This window comes from Micrasema longulum, unplaced genomic scaffold (assembly GCF_059751315.1).
Source record: "Micrasema longulum isolate JH-2025_06_02 unplaced genomic scaffold, ASM5975131v1 h1tg001318l, whole genome shotgun sequence".
In the NCBI taxonomy this organism is placed as follows: Eukaryota; Metazoa; Arthropoda; class Insecta; order Trichoptera; family Brachycentridae; genus Micrasema; species Micrasema longulum.
This window is the reverse complement of record NW_028278505.1, coordinates 125,125-148,857: the sequence shown is the minus strand read 5'-3', so window position 1 is coordinate 148,857 and position 23,733 is coordinate 125,125. Positions and strand designations below refer to the sequence as shown.

At 30.3% G+C, this 23,733-nt stretch overlaps 1 protein-coding gene across 1 annotated transcript in view; it reads left to right on the top strand.

The window, feature by feature from the left end:
• The window catches only part of Fur2 (furin-like protease 2), a 128,282-nt gene that overhangs the window by 7,110 nt on the left and 97,439 nt on the right, over positions 1-23,733 (top strand). The gene's annotated exons all lie outside the window — the stretch shown is intronic.

The window sequence follows — 23,733 nt, the reverse complement described above, 5'->3', positions numbered from 1 at the left end:
AATTTAAGATTTTCAAAAAAAGACTCAACAATGTCGCCACTTTACTGATTAAATTATTGATATGAATTGTCCATGTCAATTGTGTCTATTATAAGTATTTAACATATTATAGATCCATGACAAAATATTTAAAAATAAATGTGACAAAGTAATGGGTTATGTATAGATTCCACTAGCCACAACCACATATGTCTCACAATCTCCGTCTTAGAACAGACTGAGTCCTGTTAGATGGAGATTATTCTAACCTGAGGACGCTCCGTATTCATTTTCTAATTCATTAGTTTAAAATAGATTCACTGGTATTAAATAAGTATACTAATTCAATAATCCAATGCAATAAATCTATAAAATAAATAAATAAACATGGTTATCCAGTGGATTACTACAGTCGTAACTACAATCTCTAAAATAGAACTAAAAATCCGGATGAGTATTTACGACTCGATGGCATGTCACAGGTAAAAAATGGAAAATTGAAAAACGGGTAACTCGTTTATTGACAAAAAATATCGGTTTTTTGTATGAGCGAAACCGTTAGGATGACCTTTAACTCTTAAAAGACTGTGATAAATAATCCCTTTGCGCGCGGTGATGTAACATCGTGTTACCACTAGTAAAAGACGGAATAATTATAATTCAAAAATTGAAAAAAAAAAAAAACACGGAGACATACTTTTTAATAATCCCTTTTCCATTATTTGTGCAAACAAACATATAATTTAGCCCTGTTATAGTAAAATAAATTAATAATCATAAATACGCCGCTCAGATTACGCGCGTGCGTTTCCCATCACTGTTATCAACCGGCTGAAATCTGACTCTATTTTGCACTTTACTTAGTTTTGTTTTTGTCTCTTTCACACTAACACCTGCCATAGAACAGCGTTTCTGTCTTCCTTGTGATGAGTTCTATCTTCGTGCTCTTTCTTAAATATATGTGTTGCTGAATTAGCGGACACTCTTTTTTCGCGTAGCGAGGATAAATATTTTTTTTGTATTAACATCCAGCATAGTTGTACAAATTTCACTTTCCAAATCCGGTGTGAAAGTGTCCATTTGAAGATTATAAAAAATACGAACTCATCATTTTAAAAAATAAGAGAGATATATCAAGTCTTGTGTCCTATGTCGACTAGTGTGACATCACAGCCACACAAGAGTTAAAACGGTTTTGGGGTATATTGAAAAAGTATTAACTCTGCAATATTTTTTTTTTTGACTTGCATCTGAAACGTAAGGTTTATCACCTTACCTTCCTGTAATAGATAATCGAGATGCGTTGCATCTAGTGTACTAATGCAGTGTTCTGAGGACCATCTAGTGCGAATGGTACGATGATCATACAACTTAGAGTGAAAATATTTATCTTATGTTACTTAATTTTGCCAGTGGAACGTTTTTTTAAATGAATTTTGACATTATAAAATACAAGAGCGAATGTTTGTACATCGTAAAAATGGTTTTGTTTGTCATATTATTTGTCAAAATGACATTTTACAGCGAAATACGTATCACACATTAAGGAACTTCTGTTACAATCTGAGTCCTGAATAGTTCTTCAAACTCGAAGTGATAATATCACACTCCATCTAAAGAAGAACTTAATTAAAATAAGCCAAGCTGGAGGTGAGCGGTCTTCAAACTACGATCCGCGGGCCAAGAGTGGCACGAAAACTCCACTACTCCTCGTAACGGCTAGTGCGCGGCATTTATTTATTTTTATTTTTTATAAATGATGCATGTTTTTTTTTCTATGACAATCTTCTTATAATTTGTTTATGTTTTAACTTATTTAAAAAAAAAAAAAATACTAGCTCTTGTGCTTGGAGAGTGACTTACACTGTTATATTTTTTAAGTAATTTGAAGTTATATAATTTAAAAATATGTGTAAGAAAAAAATTGAAATTATACGAAATAAAAAGCAAAACAGAAAATAATAAAACAATAATACGAATGAAAATAAATTGTTCTTTTTATTCGGGTTCAAAAAATTTCTTTGAATTTACTTATAATTTATTTATCGATATATTAGTTTGAATAGATTTTAGTTTATTGGGAAGATTTTTGTCATTTTTAATTCCTTTGAAAACATAACTATTTTGACCGTAACTTGTGAGGAATTAAGAAATGTTGATATTATTTTGGTATCTGAGTGACTTGTTTATCTCAAATTTGTTTTTTTGTTATCTTTCAAATTTGTACAATATAATTTATTTTGTAAATAGTGTCCTACCACTCGGAGGTAAAAATAAATGTGAAATCCTTGGCCCGGATTATTAAATACTTCAGGAGCGAGTGACCACAATTTGATAGATTCAATTAAATACTTATGAGATTATAATTAAGCTCTTATACTTCTTTATACAATATGTTAGAGATTCAATACAATTATAATATCAAGGACGTGTGACCGACTAGGAAGGCAAAACCCGAATGACACGTGTGCTCGGACGCGTCGCACTGATTCCCCCTTATTCTCATATATGGTATATTTATAACTGTAAGTGCCCATAAATTAATATATTATAATGCATGGATACTACACATTGACGTACGAATCGTCAATCGCGTAAATATAGTAATTCTTTATTTATTAAACTTTTTGTACATAATGTTATTTGTACATTGGCGGGCTTATTGCCAAATGGCAATTTCTTCCAACCAACCAATAAAATAAAAGTTTTATTTTTACAATTCAAGTTACAGAACATATTCAATAGAAAAAAAAAAGATTAAAAAGTTGAAAATATATAAAAATAGAAATAAATGTATTTGTTTATAAATTACCTCAAATCAAAACTATTACTCAATGGGAAAAAGGAAAAAGGAAAGGAGGAGAGATTAAGGAAGAGAAAGGAGATGTTTCTTCAGACGTGATTTAAACAGAGATAATGTAGTAACATCTTTGATGGTGGATGGGAGATGATTCCACAGTCGAGCCGTATGGACACTATATGAGTTAGAGAAGAAAGAGGAATTGTGTATGGGTATTAAGAGAGTGCCTTAAGAATGAAAACGAAGAGGTAAACCATGAACTGATAAGCGTTGAAATTTTTCACACAGGTATATTGGAGCGTTAGGACTATGAATTACATTGAACAGAAGAGAGAGGGAGTGTGTTAAGGGTCAGACAAAATAAACGTTTGTTTAGTTGTGATTTATTTAATTAAAATAACTTTAGGTTATAAATTTAGATAAACGATGTTAATGTCTTAACGTCTAAATTAGTTCTGAGACTGGGAACCATCAAACTAGTATTTATATTGATCCGCGGGTGTCATCTTTTGGACTGGGCTTAAGTAAACATTGATTTTAACTATCGAGGGTGAATGGAATTATACTACTGAGATAAAGATGTATTTATCTGGACAATATTCTAAGAATTTATCATGTAACAGCATTGGAAAGTTTTACTAGTTGATACGAACTCATATCTAGGTTCATGGTTCCATAACAAGTGATAGTCTCTTCTTTCAGTCCGTGCCGGCCCATCTACCACACACGAATAATGCAAAAGATCCAGTTTTTTTGTATGATATCTTCCAGTACAAACGTTATCTGCTTATATAAGGTGAATTTCTATCCCAGTCATTTCTCCGTTAGCTAAAACTTAAAAGTTTAATTCTGATGAACGGATATTTAAATAAGTGATCAACACGAAAAAGTTGAGACTTCAATTGAATAGTTTGAGAGATGTGTTCACCCTTTTATCTTATTACCCTTCATTTATGTTACACGCGCAATGCGACGAAAAAAAGAAAATGAATTATCTTCACATAATTCTAACTTTATTCTAAAATTCGTTTTTTAAAATGATTTACAAGAGATAATTTATTATTATAACCATAATAAATTTTTCTTTTAATTATTTTTAAAGACAGTACTTTTAATTTTGAGTTTATATTTAATAGTACCCCAAAATTTATTTTGAGGATATTTTTTAATTTCTTGAAATATTTTATTTTTTAATGTAATTTGTTATATAAGATCATGATATTTATTATTTGCTAACAAAATTTTAATGACTTAAAATAGGAGATACTTAAAATTTACTTTATTGAAATTATTTTTTCTTAAATTAAATCTTGAAAAACGAAATTAAGGCCAGCTTCTTCAATGCTCTTCAGTCTTCTCGTTGAAGTCCCGAGTCATCTGGTTGGGATTGAAATCAGGTTTAGTAATGGATGTTCCAGCTCCAAGTCATAACCTCAACGCCAATAGGTTCTCAGAAGATAACAGATGACAGCTTCTTGATAAGCTATTTTTTCATAGATAGATTCTATTTTGGCCCTCTTTTAATTGTGTGCAATGTAATTTAAAAGGTTGATTGAACTTTCTACTCCTGAACTATTCAAACTGAATCAATTAGATTACCGCATTTTATGTGGTGTTTGTGTAACAATTTCATATTGGAATACGGTCACAATAGAGTTGCATATGAGAATATGAGTTTAAAAAATATAAATGTTCTACTCCGTTCACATTTTGACGAGAAAAAAAGCAGAGATAGCCTTTGTAGATGCGTATTTGGCTTAGAAAAAATCAAAAGATTGGTAGTATTATTATATTATCTGTGACAACTAGCAATGTAACCGTTACAATAACGAAAGAATTTTATTATCTGTCATTTGAATAAAATAAACACGCCTATTATTATTTTAATCGTTTTTTTAATTAACTTAAAATTTAAAAAGATGTTTAGGGGGGGATTACCAATTTTAGGTGAAAGGTTAAAAACTGCTGTCTTAGACGGTTAAATTTAGTGCGTCTGATTTCAACGATTTTGGCGTACTCAAAATACTTATAGTTTGTAAAAGGCTTTCTAGTCTGTTTGCTGAATAATCTATATGGGCCTTGGCCCAAAAAGTTTGACGATCCCTACTGTAGATTATTGTCTTCTTTCATAAGCCGTCTTTCATACGTGACTAGTATTAATTTAGAAGTTGTTGTATATCCTGCCGTGGTCTGTGGTCTGTGCTCCTTACTCTTATGCGTATTTCTCACTCTATTAACAACACGCTACATACGTTCTTTTATATTTCCCTGACCAAAAATGTCATAAGCCCTTAAGTAATTTTAGCTTACAAGTTGTTTATGGACATAAAAACATCAATTAAAAGCGAAACGATTATTAAACGATAAGTATTTATAAGTTGTAAAAATACAGGATAATAATAATGTAATTATAAAGTTCCTATAAAGTTTATATAAAAACCGTCATAAACATTGACTTTTGTAACTTAATTTGTTACAAGTAAACAATCGTTTTGTTAACATTCGCATTTGCAATTAGAGTAATGAAGAAGAATGACAACATCCGTTAAAGGACCTTTTTATAATTCACAAAACTCAAAGTGAAAGAAGTAGTGAAAGTAGATGAGTTAGATTCAATTTAAATTGTCGTCTAAAAATTTAAAAACAATAATTAAAAGAGTAACTAGATTATTGACAAAAAAAACATTGTTTTTTTGTATGAGCGAAACCGATAGGAAGACTCACGATCTTTAAAATGGTTTTTCGTGTATGTGGAGGAAGTACTTTCACTGTCGAATTTTGTGTCGTCAAAGTCTCACATGCATCAAAAGATTAAGGAATTACCGTACATTCATGGAGACTGGATCGCTGTGCACGTGAAAACCACTAGCTCACTGCGTGATTTCGCATAATTGGCGCATTTCACACCACGGCAAATAAAAGACAGTACGATGAATCCATATTTGTTGTTTAACAATAATTTCATGTTTAATGCCTGGCAAACGCAATAATCAGTATGCCAGAAAACTGACTAATCTCCAGTCGCTGAAATACTAATTTCCTTTTGCAGAATTTTTACCTGAGACTACTTGCTAAATTTAAATAATGATTTTGATTAAATCATCATTAAAATCTCTTTTGTTAAGTTAAACTATATTATTTCAATCGCGTTATGGTCCCGTGGCTAGTGTTACGGACTCACGAAACAGAGGTCCGAGGATCGAATCTCACTCTACCCCTATTTTATTTCCGTTTTCTAATAGTGAGTTATTTAAAACTGAAAATGGTCACCAAAACAGAAATATTTGGGTATATTATAAGAACGCTAATTTTTTTTATTTTTTTTATATAATAACCAGAGCGTTTTTATCGATCATCAACGTACTAAAACATTATTAAAATCATTAACTGTGGAGTTTTATAAAAAAAAACGAAAAATGTAAATATTTTCAAATTTGAATAGGAACAAACAAATCTTATAAAAAATGTCACTCCACTATTATCTTACCGTGCCGTTTAGATTGATATGATGCTAGTTTGTTTGTTCGAAAATTTTTGTAACAATGAACAGACTTTAGGCAGCAAGTATTGTTACTTAGAGGGGAATGTCTAAATAACGCATGTGATCCAGATACGCTGCAGTTAGAGTTACAATGCGGGAATGCGGCGCCTTATGCACCACTGGTTGCGGATAGGAAAACCCCTTAAAAGAGTAATTATTTAGCCTGTCAATTAGAAAAGTGTCACGCTCGATCTTCTTAACCCCCGTTCGAAACTTCTGACTCTTATGGTTAGACAATATTGCCATGAAAGGTTTAATGTGTACAAGATACTAAATGGTTCTATTCTCTCTCTTCACTCAAACACACGTGAGTTCATTCAAAAACTATGGCAGAGTGTTGAGTGAAGGCGGAATGCCTCAAACTTTGTAACGTCATGTCTATCGCCATTCATCATACTGTGAAACTATTTAAGTATGCAAAGTTGCTACGTAAATCTGACGTTGTTTATGGGTTATGTTTCGTATTTATAAATTCACATGCCAACTTTTGAGGACATTTATTAAAACGTAACACCGCGCTTTGTCTTGGCGTCTCAGCCACGAGAATTCCCGGCCTAACAGGATACTGAAATAAGCTTTTTATGTATTCGTAATTAAATATTATTATTCATTATTTTTATGACCAACGAGGCATTATATTTGTTTTGGAAATATTAATATATCCAAGTCAAATTCGCACATTTATTCTCTGTTACCGAGAATTCACTCTTTCGGAAACAAACATACTGAAAATAATAAAAATATATGTATATCAAACTTCAGAAACCAATTATTAAAACATATATAAATATTTATTGAGTTTCTAGTATTTTCATTTGTTTTTTTTATATAAACCTATGTATATTATAAAAAAACCAATTGCATTATTATATTTGTAAATAGTTTATAACATAAGTATGTGTAAAAGCCCTTTGGGCGTTAATAAATAAATAATTAATCAGTTAGTTTTTATTTTGTGGATTCATAAAATTAAAATTATTAAACCGAGCGATGTGATTGTTTTATCAACGAGTAAAAACGAAATTCAATTTTTACGTGCATTATTGTACATATTTTTTTATATTTAGAACTTACTTTGTGGTTGTTCACCAAGATGAAAATAATATTTTTGAAATCTAAATAACTAATTATTTTTTATAAGAACAATGACATACTAATTTACTGTCTTATATTTCACTTAAAGATTCTTCTCATCGGTTCTTTGAATCCCTTAAAATAAATATGTGTTTATGTTTTTCCTTTTTTTAAAAAAAATGTTATTACTATTTTATTTTATTTTTACATCTGAGTATGTTTTTCATTCTTTATTTCCATTCTTAATTCTTAATTACTCTTACAAGTTTTCTTCATTTTTAATATTATTTCCATTTGTAAATACTCACTACAAACTACAAACCTTAAAATATATATTTTTTTCACTTAAATTTAAATTTTTAAACAACTTTCATTTATGTTTTCTTTTTCCTTCTCTTTGTTATACTTTCATAATTAACATTAGATTTTATTGCTTTTTAATATGGAAACTTCACTGGTCCATTAGAATTAAGTCCAATTGTGTAAAATATTAAACTCTGTAACTGTACTGTATGTTTCCTGAATAAAAGAAAATAAAAAAAAAAAAAAAAAAAAAAAACTACTGAAAATACAATTACATGCATAGATTACCATACGTAATATAATAAGGAAATATCACATACTACGAATACCGAAAAAATATGTGAAATGTATTGCGAAAAAATATTTGTATTTTCAAAATCAATATGGATATTGTGGAGAAATTATTTCAGACATAACTTATGAAATAAAATTGTTGAAAAATATATCTACAAAAACTCGACTTATTTCTGGATAATTATGACAAATAATGTTTATAAAATATCATGTTTAATACATTAATTATCAGTCATAATACCTAACATTTAGATTACTATAAACAAATAATGAAATATATATTTTATTTATAATCACAACAAATTGCGAAAGAATTGTACAATCGCTTTATAAATAATGTTAAAAAGCAACGCAACCCACTAACACATCCGTTCACCAGCACTTGCATGCGCGTACTGATCGGCGAGTACTTGCTACCGGCTGGCTGGGTATCGATTTAAAAAACAATTGCGGTGGAAGCAAATTCGAAATTCCGTTCTAGCGCCGTACTGAACGTGCAGTCCGGGCGAAGGCGCAGACTTCAATTCTCACTAGGCAACGGAAGCAATTGAAACACACCAATACGTTTTTTGCCATGTAGTTTAGATGCGATGCGAACGTAATGCTGCGCCGCGCCGCGCAGCAGATGCGATTTCGGTTTCGGTAATGTTTATTTGCTTTAAGAAAACAGTTTATAACCTACTACATTATTGGTTTTTTGGGTTCAAATAATGAACAATTTTGGTTTCACTGCATTTTAGTCAAATAAAATATAACGCCACAAAATACTCGCAGTTATTCATTATAATATATATGTGAAGTTGGTTGATTTGTTATTTCAATTTATTACTAGATATGTGAAATTATTGCTATTATTTCTAATCATATAGGTGTTAAGTTTATCTTTAATTTCTTGAGGGCAGTGTATATTATTATGTACCAATTACTTATATACTAATTGCTTACCTAATCAAAAACCCCACCGCACGCTCCCGGTACCTATCTATGTCTAAATGAACCTATGAAGTTGTTTGGCGTTCATTTAAACAATGTGTGACAATTATTTTTTTCTTTATTTTAGTACCTACTTTTGTTTATCATAGTGTAGAAGCTTAATGTTTGTGCATACAACTGCAAGACAGTGTTCCCGGGCAAGTGTTGCTCGAAGGCCGTAATGTGTAGCGATTATCTTCAGTACACTATGGCTCCGCACACAGCCTCCGTAGCTCCCTAACTCCAGGTAAGCCTCTTGAATAATGAGGTAATAACCGTTTTACCTCCGTCCCCGGTCTAAGGCCGACAGTCTTGCAAACTTCAGCTTACAGACCGGATACAAATACGAATTTAGAAAGTTTCACCCGACATGCAAATAGTTGTAGTTTGCCGCGCGAAACACTTTTCAGGCTCTTTGACGTTCGAGTAAAGGTGACTTGTGACTTTGTGTATGTGTTGTGTAACATATGTTTATTTATTAATTCTTAAATATTATTTTTGTTTACATTAATTATTTAGACAAAAGTCTCAACTCCCGAAGTCTATTATCGAATTCATTCACAGTCATTTTTCGAATTCAACATTTGTTTTTTCTAATCTTCTTAAAATATTGACCCTGATAAAGATCAAAATAACTTTATTCTATATTAAAAATTAAAAAGCCGTAATACCTTATCAATTTGGATAATTCACGTAGAAACACCATATAAAAATGTATTCTTCCAATGAAGCGTCACAATGTAGACACACCATATATAGCTTATTGTTTTATGAATTTCAAAAGAACTTAAAAATATATTATTTATAAACACCTTGATCTCACATATAATATACATAGTTCTGGAAGAAAAGTCTTCCTTGATTTTAAATCAAAACATTTCAATATAATAGTTGCTTTAATTCGAATAATATACGCTGAATGTAAGTATGATGGTTGTAACAAAAAATATTACTAAATGTTATTAAATATTTGTATTTAAGCACTTACCGACTTTTCTTTGTCTATCGGTTTCGAGACGTACTCGTCTCTTCGTCAGGACACCAATTAAACCAAACCAAACCAACATGCGAAACCACTATACACCTTCACCATAGTTGTTGCATAAACATATAATACCAACACGACATGCATTTTAATGAGCACATGCACTGATTAGGACAAACATGCACTGATTAAATTATGGAAATATTCTGTTGTTTGAATGCATATTATCTAAAACAATTTACAAAGCTATTTGAAACATTTCTAGGTTTTGACAATAAAGGTAAAAATCTTACACAGCGATTTCTCATTCAATCTACGAAACCATCGGAAATAATTCTGTATTTTTAAAATGCAGGTGAAAAAATACGACATTAAATTAGTTTAATCAATTTACACCGCGTCATCCAATTTAAGCAAAATTTTCCTTGTAATCCACGAGATGAAGAATGCTTCCACTCGTCGCGAATGTAAACTTGTTTTGTTTGTGACATATCTCCATGCATTTAATTGAAAACACAAGACCGAAAATTTCACTAGAAAAAAAATTGTAGATAAACGGCAGTACTTTGCCTTACCAGCTCGTCTTGGTGCTACAGCTTCTTGTTGAAAAGAAGTCAACAGGAAAATTAACTGACGAAAATCGTGTCCCTGATTTGATCTTATGGAAGGCGTATGATATGTTCTAAAAATGCGTTCAGCTATTCCATACTGTAGCGGTTTGACAAGGTTAGTGATGAATTTCGCACGTGGTCAATAAGCATATAAGGTTATTTACTAATTGAATATATGGGGATAAAAGGGATCCTGTCGAATTCAAATAATAAGTATATGGACGCAAGATTAGATTTAAATGATTTATACCCGTATGCAGAGACAAACCTTAAGGTGAGGAGAGTACATTCTATTGTCTTCACCTTCCGGTTATTCTCTGCATTTGAAATTAGAATGTACTTTCCTCACCTTAAGTTTTGTCTCTGCATACGGGTATTAGACTACTGGCATTATTAAAGCGCTTACCGGTTTTGTCGGATCCCTCCGGCTTTTGTTAGCACGACCAAAATACGTCCCGTCACCTCCTCGCCATCTTGCTTTTTTTCCTTCATAGAAGCAACGCGTATCGCTTTCAACGCGTATCTTAAAGGTATTGCCCACGCAAGAAACAAAAAAATGTAACGAAATACTTGTGTAAATTTATTCGTACAACAAACAGTTATATAATTTACCCAAATATTTTGGAGGCCATTTTCTACGAGTTGTAAATACTAGAAAATGGAAATCAAGTTGGGGGAGAGTGGCGTTCGAACCTACGCGACCTACAACCTACTAAAACCTACAAGCTTACAACTTAGTTTAAATAACTGTTTTATATAGTTTTTTTGGTATGCGTATTGAAACTGAAATAATAAATAGCACATTTTTTTTGGGTTTTTGGAAAAAAATTCAATTTTTGGCAACAAGCTCTCTTTGCAGGAGACTGATGTGAGATATTACAAAGATTCATAAACTATTAAGCGTGTTGTCCAGATGTATATTGAAATGCATGTTTCCACTTTCCATTTTGTTGTATCCCAACCAAACACAGGGATCTTGGACTTGTAGAGTTTGGGATACGTTATATATATTTTTTGTAATGTATTTGTATTTGTAAGAATACATAAATAAAAAATATACACAAAATGTTTTAATACGAATATCCAAAATGATAAAAATATACTCTTAAAATTATTTTAAATTGTTATAAATAAATATTTTAAAGTAATGCCTAGAAAGCGAAGATATACAAACACACACACGTGTGGACACATACAAACATAAATACACAAACAAATATGAAATATTATTCTTTTTTTAAAATTATTTTTAAAACACTTTATACATAAATTAAAAAAGTATCCTCCCAGCAATAATAGATTAAAATAATTTGTTTTATAATAAATTCCAAATTATATTTAAAAATATAAATATTTAAAAAATAAAATTAAGTTTGTTACAATAAATTCAAAAAAAAATTTATTTTTTTTTTGTCAATGGCTTCCTTTTTTTTGAAAAGCAGCATTTTTCAACTTTTTCCATCTTTCCGTCTAAATGATTGACTTCCTAGAAAAAAATATTGTTGTTTATATTAAGTAATTTTTACTTTTCTAAATATTTTGACAAACTCAATGTTTTGTCTATTACAAGATTAAAAACATGCAATTTGAAACACATATGCAAATTATTGCGTTATTTATTTGTAACAAACAAAATACTATGTTATATGTTCTGCAGAGAATGCGCAAAATATTATTTTATAAGTCGCATACTCGGGTTGTATTTGAACTAAGTTCTTTTCATATTGATTCCATCTTTGGATCATGCTCGGGTTTTCCGTTTCTCGAAAGTTCTTTGAAACTGTCTTCTTGAAATGGAAACACGTACTCTTTTCCTATTCACACTTGAAATATTCCGCATCTCTAGACAGGGAGAGATAGAGAGATAGCTTGGCGTCTTGGCAGGTTTATTATGTTCTCATCTTGTTACTGCACCAGTGTCTTCGGTTTGAAATACAACGCTTTAAACACAAGAAAAACAACATTTTTTTCTTTCTTTGAAGGATAAGAGAGCTGATAGAAACAGAGTCTAGAAAAAGTAAGAAAAAATGTTTACAAGGGTAACATGAGAGATTCAATTTTATATACGTACGTAGTTACATAAAAATGGTTTCTCTAATGTTTTATTTTATCTAAAGGTTAATTATATCAACATTTTCGATTTATCCAAATAAAAAAAAAACAGACGGGTATGTCAATGTTTGTACTAGTAGATTTTAAAGCTGTTTGATTAGTAACAGGGACAAAAACGACAGAAGGGCTATATTTTAAATTAAATTTTAACGTTTTAAAATTGACGTGATTTAAAAAAAGAACTGTTTTAAATGATATGAAAGAAACCGAAAAAAATCTCTTGGTCTTAAAAACGGTTATTCAGTGTGTGGAAAGAGTGATTTCAATAAATAAATATTTTTAGTGGACATATATAGTTGTGATAAATTAAAGTTATAGCTTAACAAATTACAACAGGGATGGAGAATACCTTAACTAAGGGAATATGGAAGTCTAGGCATTTACAGGGCTAATGACCTGTCATTGGCTGGTTTATGTGGCCACTTTACACACTGTGTAACATTCACTATTCTGCCCATATTCGAACATCTATATTCCTTCAATTCTTTCATCTGTTGATGTTTGTGAAGTTAAAGAGCTGAAACCTTTATTTATGCGGGTGAGATTCCTATAATTGAATTATTTCTCTTTTGGCCACGAACATTTGGACAATCTCAAATATAGTAAAGTTATAGCATTTAACATAATAATATAAGGTGTTAAAGTTCTAGTACAAAACATAAATACATGTTGAAGTTCTGATACAGAATATATTACACGTTGAAGTTCTAGAATAAGACATTTTATACGTTGAAGTTCTAGAATAGAACATTTTATACGTTAAAGTTCTAGTGTAAAACATATCGTAGGTGACTGCAATTCCGTTTAACTATTAATTTACATTTTTGGAATGAGAACCTAAAAAACGTTTTGTTCATATATTACTTACGATTGTAATCAACCAAAAATACCGATGGAGTATTTTTTTTCATTATTTAGAGTAAAAATTTCAATAATTTAAAACTAACGGCTCTTTAGCCCCGATTAAAATGGCAAGTTAACAAAGTTATCTTCGACTGTGTATAAAGAAAAATCGATATATGTGTACGAAAATGAGTATATTTTCATTAAAATTGAAAGTATTTTAATCGGTAAACTATAATTGAACATGAAATTGAAAAATATAATTAAAGGAAAAAATGTATGCATGTTCTGTTTTTCATATAGAAAACTTAATTTTACTTTGTAGATAAAATTGAAGATAAATCTTAACTTTCGTTTGTTATCGGAGCCCTGGTCCCTGTAAGAAATTTGTCGCTCTAAAATATTTTCGTAAAAAAAAAATATACGCGATATCGCAGTATCACCAACGATATTACATGTTGAAGTTCTTATATAAAACAAATAACCAATTGAAGTTTTAGTATAAAACATATTACATGTTGCAGTTATAGCATAAACATATTACATATTGGAGTTCAAGTTTAACATATTGGATTTCTAATATCAACATACTATATGTTGAAGTTCTGGTAAAAAAATATATTTGATTTATTTTTAAATAAATCTGTGTATCTGGGAAGTATGTTTATTATGGATGGAATGACTGAAAAAGATATTGAAAGGAGGGTGAGTGTCGGAAACAGAATGAACAGCGCACTGAAATCAAACTTGGCAAACAAATGATTGTCGCAAGAAGCAAAATTAGCAGTTCACAATGGAGTCCTGGTCCCGACTGTGATGTATGGACTTGGAAAAACAGGAATGAAAGTGGGCTGAATGCGGTCGAAATGCAATCTCTCAGGCAAATGTGTGGAAAAAATATGTACGATAGATGCACTCATTTCGAGATCCGTACATTATGTAAGGCTAAGATAGGCATTATCGACGAAATCAAGAAAATAGTTCTGTGCTGGTTAAAAATATTTATGGAGTGAATGTTGATGCATGCGGAAATTGAGAAAGAACGAGAAAAAAGTGGTATGACCAATTCCAACAAATACTTAAAGATGGACATGTAAAAAGTCGGAATAATCGGCGCGCGTGCATGATAAGATGTATAAAAAAAGGAAGCGAAATCTGTATGCAAATAAAAATTGATGTGGCGTTCTCTGCCTACCCTTACGAGAAAACGGCGTGATGGTTAGTTATTATTGTTGTATCAATAAAATTATCCCTGTCTTAAAAAAACTATTTGCATTTCTTTTTAATAAATGTCTCTCTAAAAAGCACGTGAAGGGTTGAAACACGTAAAATTTAGAATGGATACACGACTGTTTCTCCAAAAAGGGAGCGACAGAGTTTTTACAGCCCCTAAGAGTGGAGCCTTATCGCTCACCGAAACGTTAACCATTACAACCTCCATAAATTGGGGTGGCCTTTTTTCTTTTTGCCTTTTTAAACCCCGTACCTCTAATCTGATAAGACAGGCATGTTCCTAGTTTTTATTTCGTACCTGTTACATTACGACGCTAACTAACTTGCTTGGTCGTATTGTATATGAGGGTCTCTTTAACGACCCTTAAAATGTTTACTTTACATTCCAAACGTATTTTGTACAAGCCCGATGTAACCGTTACGTTGAAACAATGACACAATTGGGAAATATCACGTTTTTAAAAAACATTTTAAAGTAGTAAAGGTCTATGAAATATTGTCCCGTAAAAAAATATTTTTTTTTGGTAATTAATAGTAGATTAAAAAATATTTTAAATTTCGAATTCCCGCAAAAACGGTAATTTGATTGGTCACGTCCTTAATACGTCACGATTCATGTTTATTCGTTTCTAGCCATTGAATTTTTTTTCGAACTTTATCACAAATCTTGACGTTACCACAACCAAGGCCAAACACGTCGCGTTTTCTAGCAATGTAGGTATTCATAGTTTGTGATATTTTCCTATTAATAATAATAATAAAAATAATATTAATACTAATTAAAATAATAATAAAATAATAATAATAATTATTATTATCATGGTTTATTAAGAAAAATAACAAGTACTTTATCTTCTACATTCGCAGTTAAGTAATCGATTTCTCTGGATCATGTCTAGTCTGCCTAACTAGGTACAACCTGTTTTAAGGCAGACATTTTTATGCAAAATAAACAATAATATTACCACCTACTAGTTAATCAACTATACAGTCATACAATATTATTTTATACCATTTATTATGTAATAATGTTTTTGAGTATACTTTCTGATTTTCTCGACGTAAACCCAGTAACCAATTTTTCACCGATTTATTGAATTGAATCCTGGTAATGGTTTCGCAATGTTTGGGTAACATATTAAATATTTTGGAGCCCAGAAACCTGAAATTTCTTTGCTCGAATCCAGAGTTTTCTGATTGACCCCATGACCCATCCTCTAGTTTGACTTCTGGTAGTGTGGGAGTGTTTTTTTTGGGATTTGATAGAATAATTTGCTTTCGAAAACATAAATTTAAAAAAAAAAATATAATTGCCTTATATCTAAGATCTCGAATTCTTCAAATAACTTGACGCTGGGGTACCTGGAGGGAATTTATTAAATTATTATTTGCAAAGAATGTTGAACTTTTTGAGAGAGATTGTATAAAAACGTTTTCAAATAACGCGTATTATTAATATTTTATGCATTAAAATTATGATCAAAATTGTTTTTATGCGTTACAATGGATATCAATAGTCAAAAGAATAGTGCATTGTTGCACTGGTGTTAATCCGCTGTCTGATTTTTTTCATCGGTTGCAAATCTCGTAATGTATTTGCTCACCTACTGGAGCTGAGCACTATATCACTAAAGCAAATGGCGGACGATTCATTGAACAACGTAATTATGATCAACCGAAAATCCGCTCCGATTTACTGCTCAGCGGTTTCCCAGAACTAAATAAAACGTTGGTAGGACATGCTTTAATGTAATACCTATGTGCAATTATTTACTTTTTATTTGATTTATTTTACATCTTGAAATAGTGCACACTAATATATGAAAATGCGTGCTCCAATTTTATTATGTATTTTATCATTCTTATAATTTAATAATTTTAATCTTAATAATTTTATCTCCCAGTAAATCTATTTAACAATATTACTATCAACTATGTTTTTATGTTTATTATTTTATACGTATACAATATTATGTCTGTACTCTATTTATTTAATTATCAATTAAAACTATTGTCTGAGCACCCAATGAAAAACTATTATTGAATATTAAAAATAATAAAATACATAAAACAACCTTGTTTTTAACCACTAATTTTTATTTTTCATCGACCGGTTTCAAAGCAAACAAGCTTCTTCGTCAAGGTTTACGTAGCTAATAACCTAAAAAAAATAGTGGTTAAAAACAAAGTGGTTTTATGTATTTTATTATAATGAATAACCACAAAGTTAGTGCTTCAAATATAAACTTAATATTAATGAATAGTTTATCGGGACAAAATATACTATAATACCTTGTTCTCTTTAAAATTAATTAATTTTGTAATAATGTGTATATTTTTTTGAATAAACTGAAAAAAAAAAAAAAAACTACTGAAACTGTTTCATATAATATATTGTATATTAAATATCTGCACATGGATTTTAATTAATCCAATTTTAATAAAAACCATTCTTTATCTGGGGATAAAATAATAAATAGTAAATAGTTATAAACAAAATGTTTTATATTCTAATACTATTCTTAACAGATATTCAAATAGTCGTTAAAAGTAGTTATCACGCGCTATTGTTCTTAGACTTTGCGACAATTGTTATTGGACTCATACAGGTAATAAACCAAAATCACTGATCAAAAATCCCATTTCCAAGATAAAAAATAACGAATTGTTCCGAGTACCTTTGCCGGGGTGGATTTAGAATAATAAATTGTGTTTTTGAAATCAATGTGGATATTGTGGAGAAATGTTTTCATACATAAATGTAAAAAAATAATTTAATAAAAATACGTTGCTTGAAAAACGCAACATGTTTGGCCTTGGTAGTTCTGACATCAAGATTTGTGGCAATGTTCTAAATATATTTGAATGAGCGGGAAAAAATATAAATTAATCGTGACGTATTAGGGGCGTGGCCAATGGAATGACCGTTTTTACGGGAATCCAAAATTACAAATTTTTATATAATTTTTTCATTTTATTTTAAATTTACATTCGTAAATATGTTTAATCATTTTATTTATGGTTTTCCAAATTCTTTTCTTGTATAATATAACTTTATTCATGACGCATTACATATATTGATAATTTTAAGTTTAAGATAATTTTTAGTATAGTTTTAAGTATTATAACCGTATTATTGTAGATTTCAATAAATAAATAAAATTTTAAAAAATAAAATAAATCTCGAATCAAATAAAATAAAAAGCCAGTTTGAGTGATCAGTTTTACATGTTGTGTTAAATTCGCTCTTATTTATTACAATACTTGATTGTAAATATTTGAACAAACACTCTCAAAATATTATTTAGTCTTTTTTTATAAATTTGCGTTTTTTTTTCATAGTAAACTATGTAATTCATACAGTGCATTTTCGTGATATAAAAATGAAGTAATTTAATACTAGTATGGCGGACGCGACGCAGTGGGCTCCGGGCATAAATCACTTAAACACTGGCGATGTCCGGGTTCCCGCCCCAAATAAATTCTCATCTGCCGGACGGTTTACTATTATTTGTCTCTCGCCTGCTTGCCACTGGGAACTGCTACAGTACCTACTGGGCTATTTGTCAAGCGGTTAGTCGAACGATCTGAAGGATAAAGCTAGCTTTGTAATTTGCACTTTGACCGAAATTGCGTTTCGTAAATCTCAAATCTAACGGCACGCAAGGTGTTTACTTCACATTAGCCGTTATGTTACTAAATATGGGCCATTCTTCCCTACGCAGATAAATACGTTTGTAACAAACTGTCTACTGAAAGAGATAAGTTTTAAGCTCTAGAACAAGATAGTAAGTGAAGTAAGTTTAAGTGTTTTGTTTATTTTGTTCATAAATAACATTTTTAATATTTTTTTAAATGAAGAGATTTTTATGTTTGCCGATGATCCAAAATTTATCCATAAATTAGCCACTAATATAATTGTAGACGAAGAACTTAAACTAGTAAAAAATTGTAGTCAACATGGACATAATACGAGAATATCAGACAAATACCATGTACAACTTTCTAAAACAAGACAAGGACAATCAAGACTAATGAACCAGGGACTGAAATTATACAATAAACTACCAGACAAAACTAAACCAAAGACTCAGACAAATTTTTCAAAAGATGTAAAAAATATTATCTTGAACAACAGAGTATAAACGAAAAATGTATAAATTATTTTTTGTAATATGAATGTAATAATCCGTAAGGGTTTATAAATAAATTTTCAAATAAAAAAAAAAAAATAAAAAAAAAAATCTAAATCTCTCTCTCTCTTTTAAAGTATCCATAATGTAGAACAAATAGCGTTGTTTTACAAAAAAATGTACACTGTTCCTCTCTTTGATGTAAAGTAAATTACTTTTTCTTAAATGTGAGTAAGTTTTAAGTCATTTGATTTAATCGTTCAAAAAAGAATCATACTTTTCTTAATTCACTCGACAGTGTTACCCTTGCTTCTGTTAAATTAATAAAAGACTGTGGTTTCATATTTGATGATGTCATATTGATTATAAATCAATTATGGATATGCAAATGTTTGGATTTATATTGATGCTACAAAAGATTTTAGATCAATATTATCAATTCAGAAATTAAATTATTCATTGATTATGAGTCATTAAGAATACAATGCTTTAATTTAATCACCTTTCAACACTACCTAATGTAACAAATGAAAAAAATTGAAAGAATTTAGCATTAATTTTCCTGGTACATAAATTTAAAAGTGCATTTAACGCGAAAAAATATTAACCATAATCTTCTCTTATCTACATTAAATTGACTTAAAATTAGTGATGGAAGAATAATAATCCGAGGTGTTTTTGTTCTATAAAGTTGTAAATAATCTTTTTGATAGTCCTGATTTGATCAAACATATCTATTTACATGTGCTTAATAGGCCATTAAGGCATCATATTTATTTTAGATATTAACATATCTTATTCAAACTTGCACATTAATTCTTACACACTGATAACCAGAAATTGCTTTAACTTTATCAAATTTCAAGAACCATTTACCATTTTAAAAAATTATGATATTTGAGTTTCTAATATTTTCATTTGTTTTTATACTGATGCATAAATTTTAATTTTCAACTTTAGTTTTATATTTGTGAATCGTTAACCTCTACCTTGTATATATAAAAACGCTTAGGGCGTTAATAAATAAATAAATAAACCATGAGTGCTAGGCATTTTATATAAAAGTTATTACCTACTTTTTATGTACATGTACGAACAATCAAACGAATAAATCATCGCGCCGTGTTCCCGTTAGAGTAGACAGAGAGGATATAACGCCATATCACTCTGTCTTTGCTTTAATACTATCTTATGCACGCGCGCCAATTATTTCTTCAAGTATTTTTGAATTTAGTCATGCCATATATTTCTCGGTCTTTTTCGTTATCTGCGTCTATCTCATAGTAAATATTAGCCATTGATTTGCAATCCATTTGCTCTAAATTTCTAAACAACGCAGAACCAACCTTACATTATGCACGGATCTCGATTTTTGTGCAACCCCTATCGTACATAATTTTAACACATACATGTATTTGCTTGAGAGATTACATTTCAAAATGTTCTTTCATCCTTATTTTTCCAATTCTATACTTTGCTAATATACATAAGAGTCAGCACTAGAACTCCATCGTGAACAGCCAATTTCGCCTCCTGCGTCAAATATTTATTTTCCAAGGTTGATTTTTAAAATGTGTATGATACTCGTACCTAATACCTTTTATCGCCTTAATAATTCTCAATACCCACATACTCATGTATTAACGTCGCTAATTTTATGGTTAATTGAGTAAAGTATAAAAAATTCACTGAAGTTTAACTTTCAATGAAGATTGAGGTTTTTATTTTTCTTTTATGCAGACATTTTTGGCACAAAAGCTAACAATCTTTCTTTCACGATAAATTAATATAATGTTTAACTCGTTCAAAAATGTTACCTGCTCTTCTATTTCAACTATAACTAACGTAGTTACAGTACTTTTAACACGGGTCACGGACTAGAAATATGAATTCCACTTCTGTTAATCTCATTTTATATTACTTTACAATCATTATCATGGTTCTGTAGTATTTGGTCGCATTAAAGGTCTCATATTGTGTCCGTAACTTGTAAATGAAATTAGGGCCGTTGAAAGATCCTCGGGGTACAGCGGGCAAACATTGGACCAGCAAATGAAAGGTCGTAATGTTAGAGAAAACAAAAGGGTTAACTCTGTATGCCTTTTATTGTTATGTCAGCCAGAATGGCGTGCTAAAGTAAATTAAGTCCGCTTATTAACGTTAATATAAGTGAGATTTTGCAAATGGTCAAAAATTGCCCGCAAAGGTGAGACCGAGCATCCAACTCCGCGAATTTTTTCGGAACTATAAAATCATATTATTAAAATTATATTATCTTATCTCTTTCTAATATTAATTTATCAAATATTTTTGTGTACCGTATATTATATTATTTTCAAATATATACTTACTGTTAACTAATTTTCATTATTTGTTTTTAACAATAATTTGTTGATACCATTTTTTTTTATACTTATAAGTATATAAACATGTATTTATTTTTTGTTTGAATTCCTAACAAGTTATTAAAAATTTGCTTTTTAATTCAATTACTTTTCTTATATCCATTTAATTTTTTTTCTTTTTTACCATGTAAAGTTTTACTTTTTATTTTGCATGGCAGTATGCTTCTTATTGTTTCTACATGTATACAAAAAAGCGTTGTTTATATTTTAAATTTTTACGCACTATGTTTGTACTTACCTGTATATTTTTTGTAAATGCCCCTTGGGCGTATTGTAAAATTAAATAAATAAATAAATATGTAATGTTGATACAGACCAAATAAATAAGCTAGACAATTTTTGAATGCGGATTCATCATCACCAAACCCTTATTCTCACCTGATTGTACATCATGCACTGCTTTAGTAAAGTAAACGCTACGTATTTTGATTATACGTTACACAAAGGCAGGGTGATCGCTGATCATTAAATCTTCCTCTCTTCAGAACTTATTTTTCACATGCTCGAAGGTTGAAAATTTGATTTACTCATGTAAACCTTAAGGGAGGTGACAACATCATAATCTAAAGGCACTAATTCAGGGAAATACGGTGTGTGGTTCAAAGCATCCCTAATAAATGAGATGAGCCCATCCTCACACAGCCTTAGCCACCAAGGCGCTCATGGACTCATTTTTTGAACCACCCCCTGTATTTCCCTGACTTGGCGCCTTTAGATAATTATTATCTTTTAACTGAAGGCACGCATGAAATTAAATTTCAAATTACAGAAAAAAGTTCTGAAATAGGTAAAGGAGCTGGCCAGAGAGTTTTTTTGTGGAGGGCATAAAGAAACTTGTGCCATGGCTCACCAAATGCATTGAACGAGATGGTAATTTGGTGACAAAATAGTCATTAAGTGTAATAATAATATCCTGAATTATTTTTTTCTAATCTAGAATACTTACTTTCTGAACATGATTTGTATTATAATACTTTGTTTTACAATTTTCCAGTACATTTTTATAAATTTACTTATTGACTTACACGTACTTTATCCATGCAGAATAAAATGGAATCTAAATGGGCATTGTTTTTTGGCTCTAACGAAATTTCAGGAGGATGATCTTCATGGTGGCAATGCAGAACCAAATTTAAATCGTGTGTTGTCTATTTCTGTAAAAGGAAAAAGGGTTTATCTAGTAATACACTAACGAGTAGGATTGGGAAGCGTGTATCGGTCGGGGGCCGGGCTGGGCTGCTTCTTCGCCAGCGTTGTGTGTTATTGAGGACGCTGTCCTAGTATGTAGGATTGGGTTTTCATATTGCGTGGGGTTAATAAGGTTGGCTGATAGGTTCGTTTATAGGTCGGTTGATAGATTGATTGACAGGTCTTGACTAGGGTGATACCAGGTTTTGAATAAGTTTTCGTTTTAATAGGTTGGTGCTAGGAATAGCGCGAATTTATGAACAATGTTTTTTTTAGGCTTAATAGGTTTGAATTATTTGGCCTGTTAAGAGGTGGCAAAAGTTTTGGTTCTCTCGATTGGACTTATCCTCTTCTTCCGGTTTACTAACAAGCTAATGAACTAAGATTATACCCTATCGCCGTCAGAGTTTGGAAAATTATTTAAAGGGTAACATACAAATTGACTGTAAATACTTAGATTGCTTTGATGGTGATGGGGATATTGAAAGAAATGAATTTAAATTAAAAGAAAAAACGCAAACGTTTAGTACAGATAAAAAAAAAATGTTTTTGCAATATGCTAATCTGAAAAGAGGCCACAAGACCAAGACCAGATCCAAATAAGTGCGTGGAGTTGATTTGAAAAGGGGCTCAATGAATTTTAACTACTAAAATAGTTTACATGAATCTAAAATGAACGTTGTTATGCAGAAAACAGTCAGCCATAAAAAAATGAAACTGAAATAATAATACTTTTTTAAAGAGGGTGAATAATCGAATCCACACAACAGTTGGAATGTTTTTGACTTAAACACATAATGAACAACAAATACACTATTTTTTTTTACATTAAAAACAAGAATCTTACCTTACTTACTTACAAGAAGTACCGTATGATATTTCTAGTGCTATGGGTGTTTTTTTGCAAATTGAAATATGCCATTTTGTGATCGACACAATTTTCAGAAGGTGATTAATACTGTTTTTTGTATGAAAGAGCTCTGTCTGTTTTTAGCAGAACATAGAATTGACCTTACTCCATCCAATAACATAAATGTATATTTTTTTCAAAATTGTGGACTGGCCGTTTTCTGCATAACTAAATTAAAATATGCAAACCATACCTATTATTTCAGTTGTCTACATTTTTTTGTTTTAAATTCCATGTTAACACAATTTATAGGTTGTTCATAAACATGTCTATGAGTAGAAAACTATATATGGTTTATTACATTGTTTTATAATATATAAATATTTTCTAATATGCTGATGTTTTATCAA